This window comes from Arachis ipaensis, chromosome B4 (genome assembly GCF_059453495.1).
Source record: "Arachis ipaensis isolate K30076 ecotype BB chromosome B4, ASM5945349v1, whole genome shotgun sequence".
NCBI classification, from domain to species: domain Eukaryota; kingdom Viridiplantae; phylum Streptophyta; class Magnoliopsida; order Fabales; family Fabaceae; genus Arachis; species Arachis ipaensis.
The window spans coordinates 107,819,171-107,825,964 of NC_142439.1; the positions used below are offsets into that span (position 1 = coordinate 107,819,171).

General features: G+C 35.5%; 1 non-coding gene across 1 annotated transcript; it reads left to right on the forward strand.

The window, feature by feature from the left end:
• Positions 1 to 542: 542 nt before the first annotated feature.
• LOC148568704 (small nucleolar RNA R71) lies at positions 543 to 649 on the forward strand. Its single transcript, XR_015882032.1, has one exon. It is a non-coding gene; the product is annotated as a small nucleolar RNA R71 (small nucleolar RNA).
• Positions 650 to 6,794: the final 6,145 nt, after the last annotated feature.

The window sequence follows — 6,794 nt, forward strand, 5'->3', positions numbered from 1 at the left end:
GTCTGTTGCTGAGTGGATGATGGAAAAGGTTTGCTACTGCTAAACCTGTTTCTTCCACCATTATTAGAGTCTTGTTGAGGCTTTTGTTGATCCTTCCATGAGAAATTTGGATGATTTCTCCATGAGGGATTATAGGTGTTTTCATAGGGTTCACCCATGTAATTCACCTCTGCTATTGCAGGGTTCTCAGGATCATAAGCTTCTTCTTCAGAAGATGCCTCTTTAGTACTGTTGGATGATTTCTTCAATCCATTCAGACTCTGAGAGATCATATTGACTTGCTGAGTCAATATTTTATTCTGAGCAAATATGACATTCAGAGTATCAATTTCAAGAACTCCCTTCCTCTGAGGCATCCCATTACTCACAGGATTCCTTTCAGAAGTGTACATGAACTGGTTATTTGCAACCATGTCAATGAGTTCTTGAGCTTCTGCAAATGTTTTCTTTAGGTGAATGGATCCACCTGCAGAATGGTCCAGTGACATCTTTGATAATTCAGACAGACCATCATAGAATATTTCCAGGATGGTCCATTCTGAAAGCATGTCAGAAGGACACTTTTTGGTCAGTTCCTTGTATCTCTCCCAAGCTTCATAGAGGATTCACCTTCCTTTTGTCTGAAGGTTTGAACATCCACTCTAAGCTTGCTAAGCTTTTGAGGAGGAAAGAACTTGGCTAAGAAAGCCGTGACCAGCTTATCCCAAGAGTTCAGGCTATCTTTAGGTTTAGAGTCTAACCATATTCTAGCTCTGTCTCTTATAGCAAATGGAAAAAGCATAAGCCTGTAGACCTCGGGATCAACCCCATTGGTCTTAACAGTATCACAGATCTGCAAGAATTCAGTTAAGAATTGAAAGAGATCTTCGGATGGAAGTCCATAAAACTTGCAATTCTGTTGCATCAGAGAAACTAATTGAGGTTTCAGCTCAAAATTCTTTGCTCCAATAGCAGGGATTGAGATGCTTCTTCTAAGTAAATTGGAATTAGGTGCAGTAAAGTCACCAAGCATCTTCCTTGCATTGTTATTATTTTCGGCCATTCCTCCTTCTTTTTCGAAAATTTCTGTCAGATTTTCTCCAGAGAGTTGTGATTTAGCTTCCCTTAGCTTCCTCTTCAGAGTTCTTTCAGGTTCAGGATCAGCTTTAACAAGAATGTTCTTGTCCTTGTTCCTGCTCATATGAAAAAGAAGAGAACAGAAAATATGGAATCCTCTATGTTACATTATAGAGATTCCTTTATGTGAGGAGAAGAAGATATGAATAGAAGAAGGAGAATCCAAACACAAGGGTGAGGAGTAGGTTTGAATTCTTAGATGAAAGAGGGGTGTTAGTAGATGAATAAATAAATAGAAGGAGGTGAGAGGGAGAGAATTTCGAGAAAAAAAATTAAAATAAAAAATATTTTTGTTTTTAATTTAAAATTAAAATTAGAATTCGAAAATTAAGAAAGAAAAATTGAATCAAATTAAATTAAATTTGAAACAATTAGTTAATTTAAAAAGGAATTTTGAAAAAGAGGGAAAGGATTTTCGAAAATTAGAGAGAGAATTAGTTAGGTAGTTTTGAAAAAGATATGATTGAAACAAAAAGATAGGATTGGTTTGAAAAAGATTTGAAAATCAATTTTTGAAAAGATAAGAAGTTAAAAAAGATTTTGAAATTGATTTTGAAAAAGATATGATTGTAACTTAATTTGAAAAAGAAATTTAAAAAGATTTGAATTTTGAAATCAAAGTTGATTACTTGACTAACAAGAAACTAAAAAGATATGATTCTAAAGTTTAAAGATTGAACCTTTTTTATTAGGCAAGTAACAAACTTAAAAATTTTGAATCAATCACATTAATTGTTAATAAAGATTTTGAAAATCAATCATAAAGTTTTCGAAAATATGAAGGAAAAATTGAAAAAGATTTGATTTTTGAAAAAGATTTGAAAAGATAGAATTTTTAAATTGAAAATTTGATTTGACTCATAAGAAACAACTAAATTTTAAAAAGTTTTGAAAAAGTCAACTCAAATTTTCGAAAATTTATGAGTGAAAAAGGGAAAGATATTTTTTTTAAAATTTTGAATTTTAATAAAGAAAGAGAAAAACATCAAAAAGACTCAAGATATAAAAATTTTGGATCAAAACAAAGGAAACATGCAAGAACACTTTGAATGCAAGGATGAACACCAAGAACACTTTGAAGATCATGATGAACATCAAGTATGTATTTTTGAAAAATTTTTAATAAGAGAAAACATGCAAGACACCAAACTTAGAAATTTTTAATATTTGGACACTAAGAATTCAAGAATGCATATGAAAAACGAGAAAAGACACAAAACAAGAAATTTTAAAGATCAAACAAGAAGATTTCTCAAGAACAACTTGAAGATCATGAAGAACATCATGTATGAATTTTTGAAAAATGCAAGAAAGGGATAAACATGCAATTGACACCAAAGTTAAAATTTGACTCAAGACTCAAACAAGAAACATTAAATTTTTGGTTTTTATGATTTTATTAAATTTTTTTTGGTTTTTTTTTCGAAAATTATTTTGGGAAAAACGAAAAAGAAGAAATTTTTTTTGTATTTTTCAAAAATAAGAAATAATAATAAAAAAACTTAAAAATAAAATAAAATTACCTAATCTGAGCAAAAAGATGAACCGTCAGTTGTCCAAACTCAAACAATCCCCGGCAACGGCGCCAAAAACTTAGTGCGCAGAAATCATGACGGTTCCATTCCTTGGTAACGGCGCTGAAAACTTTATACGCACGTTCATAATCTTAATTCTTTGTCACAACTTCGCACAACTAACCAGCAAGTGCACTGGGTCGTCCAAGTAATAAACCTTACGTGAGTAAGGGTCGATCCCACGGAGATTGTCGGCCTGAAGCAAGCTATGGTCACCTTGTAAATCTCAGTCAGGCGGATTCAAATGGTTATGGTGAATTGATAATAAAAACATAAATAAAATATAAACTGGGATAGAGATACTTATTTAATTTATTGGTGAGAATTTCAGATAAGCGTATAGAGATGCTTTCGTTCCTCCTAAACCTCTGCTTTCCTGCTGTCTTCATCCAATCATTCCTACTCCTTTCCATGGCAAGCTTTATGTAGGGCATCACCGTTGTCAATGGCTAAATCCCATCCTCTCTGTGAAAATGGTCCAATACGCTGTCACTGCATGGCTAATCATCTCTCGATTCTTGATCATACTGGAATAGGATTTACTATCCTTTTGCGTCTGTCACTACGCCCAGCACTCGCGAGTTTGAAGCTCGTCACAGCCATCCCTTCCCAGATCCTACTCGGAATACTACAGACAAGGTTTAGACTTTCCAGATCTCAGGAATGGCCGTCCATGGGTTCTAACTTATACCACGAAGATTCCAATATCTCGGACTCGGTCCTCTGTATTAGATATCTAAGAGATATTCATTCTAGCTTGTTTGCATGTAGAACAAAAGTGTTTGTCAGGCACGTGTTCATAAGTAAGAATGATGATGAGCGTCACATAATCATCACATTCATCATGTTCTTGGGTGCGAATGGATATCTTAGAATAGGAATAAGCTTGAATTGAATAGAAAAATAATAGTACTTTGCATTAATTTATGAGGAACAACAGAGCTCCACACCTTAATCTATGGTGTGTAGAAACTCTACCGTTGAAAATACATAAGTGATGAAGGTCTAGGCATGGCCGAGAGGCCAGCCCCCAAACGTGATCTAAAGATGAAACTAAAGATGTAAATACAATAGTAAAAAGTCCTATTTATACTAAACTAGTTACTAGGTTTACAGAGATAAGTAAATGATGCAGAAATATACTTCCGGGGCCCACTTGGTGTGTGCTTGGGCTGAGCATTGAGCTTTACACGTGTAGAGGCTTCTCTTGGAGTTGAACGCTAGTTTGTAACCTGTTTCTGGCGTTTAACTCCACTTTGCAACCTGTTTCTGGCGTTTAACTCCAGAATGCAGCATGGAACTGGCGTTCAACGCCAGTTTACGTCATCTATCCTTAATCAAAGTATGGACTGTTATATATTGCTGGAAAGCCCTGGATGTCTACTTTCCAACGCAATTAAGAGCGTGCCATTTGAAGTTCTGTAGCTCCAAAAAATCCACTTTGAGTGCAGGAAGGTCAGAATCCAACAACATCTACAGTCCTTCTTCAACCTCTGAATCTGATTTTTGCTCAAGTCCCTCAATTTCAGCCAGAAATTACCTGAAATCACAGAAAAATATATAAACTCATAGTAAAGTCCAGAAATGTGATTTTTATTTAAAAACTAATAAAAATATACTAAAAACTAGCTAAATCATACTAAAAACTATGTAAAAACAATGCCAAAAAGCGTATAATTTATCCGCTCATCAGTGTGCGTCGCTGGCAAAATCTCTACTCACACGTACGCGTGCTTGACACGTGCGCGTGGCTTGCAAATCTTCAATGCACGCGTACGCGTGCATGACGCATGCGCGTGGCCCTCAATTCTCCATTTTGTACATCTCTTCATGAATTCTCCACTTGCATGCTTTCCTCTTCATTTCTTCCATCCGATACTTGTCTTATAAACCTAAAATCACTCAAGAAACACATCAAGGCATCGAATGGAATTAAAGTGAATTAAAACAACCAATTTAGGGCCTAAGAAACATGTTTTTACACTTAAGCACAAATTAAGGGAGAATTACAAAACCATGCTATTTCATTGAATAAATGTGGGAAAAGATGATAAAATCTCCCAAAATAAGCACAAGATAAACCACAAAATTGGGGTTTATCAGCAACGCGCAAGCGTCATCCACGCGCACGCGTGATGTTGGTCACGTGACTCATTTAGAGGCAAAACACTGGGGGGCAATTTCTGAGCTCAAGGAGGCCCAAATCCAACTCATTTCTGATGCTTTTGAACCCAAGGATGGCAAGGGATTGGAGGGAGAACCATAGTGTAGTTTCCATCATGTTGTAGGTAGAATGCTAGAGAGAGAACCCCTCCCTTCTTTCTAGAATTTAGGGTAGTTTAGGTTAAATTCTCTTAGATTCACTTTTAATTCTTATTTTGATTTAGTTTTCCCCTTTTAATTTCTTGTTGTTATATCTTTTCTCTTCTAGTTTTTCTTGTTAATTTCTTTATTTTGCTCTCTTTTATGTTTGATGAACTCTTGTTGATTTGAATTTCCTTTTAGTGCAATTTTATGTTTCCATGTCTCTTTCATGTTTGTCTTCATTGTTATTGTTGATTTCTTGCTTATGTTAGTTATGGGTTTCATTAATTCTTGCATTTTGTAATGTTTACTTTTATTGCACACTAGGTATTTGATAGAATATTTTCACTAGTTTTTGGGTAGTTCTCTTTACTCTTGGCCTAGGCTAAGGGAATTGAGTGACCTTGAGTCATTGGGTCTCATTGAATTAGTAATTTGAGAACCCTATGTGGTCAATTTGATAACCATTGACTCTAGCCTACTACTAAGTCAATTAGTAGCTAGGTTAGGACTTATGGATTGATGTTGATCAAGCCTATTTGACGTACTTAATGCTTAGAGGTAGACATTATACTTACTTCAAGCATAGGAGTAGACTTAATGGGTTGGTCACTCATAATTGTCAACATTTGGTTTGTAGACAAGGATGGTGATCTCAATTACCTATGTCTAGCCAAGATTTCTTTTCATTTCTTTATTAGTTATTGTCATTTACTTTCTTGTTATTTACTTTTCTTGCATTTTACAAAATCAAACCCCCTTGCATCTTCATAGCCAATAGTTGAGCACTTCATTGCAATTCCTTGTGAGACGACCCAAAGTTTAAATACTTCAGTTAATTCTTATTGGGGTTTGTACTTGTGACAACCAAAATCTTTTAAAATTTGATTTGAGCATTGCTTATCAGTTGGAAACTATACTTGCAACGAAGTTCTTATTTCTATTGAGAAAATTCTAGACCGATAATAATGCTCTTTCACCTCCTGTGCGTATGCACAGGTGGTTGTACGCACGCGCACGTTAGTGTGTGCTTCTCCTTTGTCTTCTTCATGTGTTCTCCCTTTGTACATGCTTCCTTCCACTTCTACCAACCCATTCTTGCCTAAATGACCTGAAATCACTCACAAAATATATCACGGCATCGAATGGAATAAAAGTGGAATTAAATCACTAATTTAAGCACAAAAACGCATGTTTTTACATTTAGGTTCAACTTAGGGATGAAACACAAAAGTATGCTATTTAAGTGAATAAATGTGAGTTTATGTGATGAAATCCATTCAAATCAAGCCAAAATATATCATCAAATATGGACTCATCAGGTGGCGAGCTTGAAGAAGAAGGGGGAGCTGCTAGCGGATGTGAAGGGCATGATTTTCACTGCCGAGGAGACGATGAAGGCTCAGACTTTGGTTCTTGCACCGGGCGTGGACGTGTCCATGATAGGTGCGTTCAAGACCGTTAGGGATGGCCAAATCGTTGACTTGGAGTAGCTTCTTCTATGTAATTTTTCTTAAGTTTGGTAGGCCATTTTGGTGTGACATTTTTTTAATTTTGTGAGCCGTGTGTTTGGCTGTTACTATTTATTTTGAAGTTTTAAGTTGTTGGGCCGTTTTCTCAGCATAACAGTTCGTTTTGTAAGCCGTTTTGATTACTTTCATTACTTTCATTGCGGTAGGTCCGTTTTCAGGCTATTAAGTCATTTTTATGACTTCTGTTTAGTATGATGGGTCCACTTGGGGTTGTTTTACTTTATCAGTGTTATTTGAGGTCTCTTGGTGGACCGTTACTGGGTAGTGG